The following is a 4,984-nucleotide window of genomic DNA, read 5'->3' on the forward strand; positions in this document are numbered from 1 at the left end:
GGTGCCCCCCTCCCTAGTCCAATTCGGACTCCCTATAGGGAGGGGATGCGGCTGCCCCTTGTGGGCTTCCTCCCTCTTCCCTATGTCCCATGAAGGCCCAACTTTCCCCCTGGGGGGAGGGGGGGGGGTTCCGGTGACCCTCCAGCACTCCGGTTTTCTCCGAAATCACCCGGAACACTTCCGGTGTCCGAATATAGCCGTCCAATATATCAATCTTTATGTCTCGACCATTTCGAGACTCCTCGTCATGTCCGTGATCAAATATGGGACTCTGAACTACCTTCGGTACATCAAAACACATAAACTCATAATACTGATTGTCACCGAATGTTAAGCGTGCGGACCCTACGAGTTCGAGAACTATGTAGACATGACCGAGACACGTCTTTGGTTAATAACCAATAGAGGAACTTGGACGTTCATATTGGCTCTCACATATTCTACGAAGATCTTTATTGGTCAAACCGCATAACGATATACGTTGTTCCCTTTGTCATCGGTATGTTACTTGCCGAGATTCGATCATCGGTATCTCAATACCTAGTTAAATCTCGTTACCGGCAAGTCTCTTTACTCGTTCGTAATGCATCATCCCACAACTAACTCATTAATCACATTGCTTGCAAGGCTTTATAGTGATGTGCATTACCAAGAGGGCCCAGAGATACCTCTCCGATACTTGGAGTGACAAATCCTAATCTCGATCTATGCCAACTCAACAAGTACCATCGGAGACACCTGTAGAGCACCTTTATAATCACCTAGTTACATTGTGACGTTTGGTAGCACACAAAGTGTTCCTCCGGTAATCGGGAGTTGCATAATCTCATAGTCATAGGAACATGTATAAGTCATGAAGAAAGCAATAGTAGTAAACTAAAATGATCAAGTGCTAAGCTAACGAATGGGTCAAGTCAATCACATCATTCTCTAATGATATGATCCCATTAATCGAATGACAAATCATGTCTATGGTTAGGAAACATAACCATCTTTGACTAAAGAGCTCGTCAAGTAGAGGCATACTAGGGACACTCTGTTTGTCTATGTATTCACACATGTACTAAGTTTCCGGTTAATACAATTCTAGCATGAATAATAAACATTTATCATGACATAAGGAAATATAAATAGCAACTTTATTATTGCCTCTAGGGCATATTTCCTTCAGTTCCCACTTGCACAAGAGTCAATAATCTAGATTACACAGTAATGATTCTAACACCCATGGAGTCTTGGTGTTGATCATGTTTTGCTCGTGAGAGAGGCTTAGTCAATGGGTCTGCAACATTTAGATCCGTATGTATCTTGCAAATCTCCATGTCTTCCTCCTTGACTTGATCGCGGATGGAATTGAAGAATCTTTTGATATGCTTGGTTCTCTTGTGAAATCTGGATTCCTTTGCCAAGTCAATTGCACCAGTATTGTCACAAAAGATTTTCATTGGACCCGATGCACTAGGTATGACACCTAGATCGGATATGAACTCCTTCATCCAGACTCCTTCATTTGCTGCTTCCGAAGCAGCTATGTATTCCGCTTCACATGTAGATCCCGCCACGACGCTCTGCTTGGAACTGCACCAACTGACAGCTCCACCATTCAATAAAAATACGTATCTGGTTGACCTACGAGGTTCGGTAGTAACTTGATCAGAAGTTTCATGATCATCATCATTAGCTTCCTCACTAATTGGTGTAGGAATCGCTGGAACTGATTTCTGTGATGAACTACTTTCTAATAAGGGAGAAGGTACAATTACCTCATCAAGTTCTACTTTCCTCCCACTCACTTCTTTCAAGAGAAACTCCTTCTCTAGAAATGTTCCATTCTTAGCAACGAATATCTTCCCTTCGGATCTGTGATAGAAGGTGTACCCAACAGTCTCCTTTGGGTATCCTATGAAGACACATTTCTCCGATTTAGGTTCGAGCTTATCAGGTTGAAGCTTTTTCACATAAGCATCGCAACCCCAAACTTTAAGAAACGACAACTTGGGTTTCTTGCCAAACCACACTTCATATGGTGTCATCTCAATAGATTTTGATGGTGCCCTATTTAACATGAATGCAGCCGTCTCTAAAGCATAACCACAAAATGATAGCGGTAAATCAGTAATAGACATCATAGATCGCACCATATCTAATAAAGTGCGGTTATGAGGTTTGGACACACCGTTATGCTGTGGTGTTCCAGGTGGCATGAGTTGCGAAACTATTCCACATTGTTTCAAATGAAGACCAAACTCATAACTCAAATATGTTGGGTTTCGTAGTAATTTCAAAAATTTTCCTACGCACACGCAAGATCATGGTGATGCATAGCAACGAGAGGGGAGAGTATGATCTACGTACCCTTGTAGATCGCAACGGAAGCGTTGACACAACGTAGAGGAAGTAGTCATACGTCTTCTTCCCGATCCGACCGATCCAAGCACCGTTACTCCGGCACCTTCGAGTTCTTAGCACACGTACAGCTCGATGACGCTCCCCGGGCTCCGATCCAGCAAAGCTTCGGGGATGAGTTCCGTCAGCACGACGGCGTGATGAGGATGATGATGTTCTACCGACGCAGGGCTTCGCCTAAGCACTACAACGATATGATCGAGGTGGAATAAGGTGGCAGGGGGCACCGCACACGGCTAAGGAACGATCACGAGGATCAACTTGTGTTTCTTGATCTGTCTTTGGTGCTAGCCCTGCCCCTCTATTTATATCTTGAGCCCTGGGGTCGAAACTTGGAGTTAAAGCCTTCACAAAGTCGGTTTCACCCGATAGGCAAGAGTCCTTCTCGGACTCCAGGGCCAGACGCCAGGGATCCCGGCGTCTGGACCCAGACTCCAGGGACCCTGGCGTCTGGCCCCTGGACTCCGCAAAACTTCCTTTTGCGCTTTTGTGACGCCCCCGATTTAATCGTACACTAATCATACACGCAAACGTGTACGATCAAGATCAGGGACTCACGGGAAGATATCACAACACAACTCTACAAATAAAATAAGTCATACAAGCATCATATTACAAGCCAGGGGCCTCGAGGGCTCGAATACAAGAGCTCGATCATAGACGAGTCAGCGGAAGCAACAATATCTGAGTACAGACATAAGTTAAACAAGTTTGCCTTAAGAAGGCTAGCACAAACTGGGATACAGATCGAAAGAGGCGCAGGCCTCCTGCCTGGGATCCTCCTAACTACTCCTGGTCGTCATCAGCGGGCATCACGTAGTAGTAGACACCTCCGGTGTAGTAGGAGTCGTCGTCGACGGTGACGTCTGGATCCTGGGCTCCAACATCTGGTTGTGACAACCAGGTAGAAGGGATAGGGGGAAAAGAGGGAGAAAGCAACCGTGAGTACTCATCCAAAGTACTCGCAAGCAAGGAGCTACACTACATATGCATGGGTAAATGTGTAAAGGGCCATATCGGTGGACTGAACTGCAGAAAGCCAGAATAAGAGGGGGGATAGCTAATCCTGTCGAAGACTACGCTTATGGCAGCCTCCGTCTTGCAGCATGTAGAAGAGAGTAGACGGAAGTCCTCCAAGTATCATCGCATAGCATAATCCTAACCGATGATCCTCCCCTCGTCGCCCTGTGAGAGAGCGACCACCGGTTGTATCTGGCACTTGGAAGGGTGTGTTTTATTAAGTATCCGGTTCTAGTTGTCATAAGGTCAAGGCACAACTCCAAATCGTCCTGTTACCGAGGATCACGGCTATTCGAATAGATTAACTTCCCTGCAGGGGTGCACCACATACCCCAACACGCTTGATCCCATTTGGCCGGACACACTTTCCTGGGTCATGCCCGACCTCGGAAGATCAACAGGTCGCAGCCCCACCTAGGCACAACAGAGAGGTCAGCACGCCGGTCTAAACCTAAGCGCACAGGGGTCTGGGCCCATCGCCCTTAGCACACCTGCACGTTGCGAACGCGGCCAGAAGCAGAACTAGCCCCCTTAATACAAGAGCAGGCTTACGTTCCAATCCGGCGCGCGCCGCTCAGTCGCTGACGTCACGAAGGCTTCGGCTGATACCACGACGCCGGGATACCCATAACTACTCCCACGTAGATGGTTAGTGCGTATAGACCAAATGGCCAAACTCAGATCAAATACCCAGATCTCGTTAAGCGTGTTAAGTATCCGCGAACGCCGACCAGGGCCAGGCCCACCTCTCTCCTAGGTGGTCTCAACCTGCCCTGTCGCTCCGCCACAAAGTAACAGTCGGGGGCCGTCGGGAACCCAGGCCCACCTCTACCAGGATGGAGCCAGCTGCCCCTTCAGCCCCCAACTCCGAACAGTACCACAGGTAATGTAACTGTGTAAAGTATATAGTATATGCCCGTGATCACCTCCCGAAGTGATCACGGCCCAGTAATATAGCATGGCAGACGGACAAGAGTGTAGGGCCACTGATGGAACACTAGCATCCTATACTAAGCAGTAGGATAGCAGGTAATGGTAACAACAGTAGTAGCAAGGACAGGCTATGCATCAGGATAGGAATAACGAAAGCAGTAACATGCTACACTACTCTAATGCAAGCAGTATAGAGGAGAGTAGGCCATATCTGGTGATCAAGGGGGGGGGGGCTTGCCTGGTTGCTCTGGCAAGAGAGAGGGGTCGACAACTCCGTAGTCGTACTGGGTAGCAGCGGCGTCGGTCTCGGTGTCTAGCGAGAGAAGAGGGGGAAGAAACAATAAATATTTAAGCAAACAGATGCATAGGGATGCATGACATGACACGTATCGGCGCTAGGGGTGCCCTAACGCGGTAAGAGGTGATACCGGTGAAGGGGGAAAACATTCGGGAAAGTATCCCCGGTGTTTCGCGTTTTCGGGCAGAGGAGCCGGAGGGGGAAAGTTGCGAGTTCGATAGGTTAGGGATGCGTGGCGGACGAACGGGCTGCGTATCCGGATTCGTCTCGTCGTTCTGAGTAACTTTCATGTTGAAAATAATTTAATCCGAGTTACAGATTAAAAGA

This window comes from Triticum urartu, chromosome 4 (assembly GCF_003073215.2).
Source record: "Triticum urartu cultivar G1812 chromosome 4, Tu2.1, whole genome shotgun sequence".
Lineage (NCBI taxonomy): Eukaryota > Viridiplantae > Streptophyta > Magnoliopsida > Poales > Poaceae > Triticum > Triticum urartu.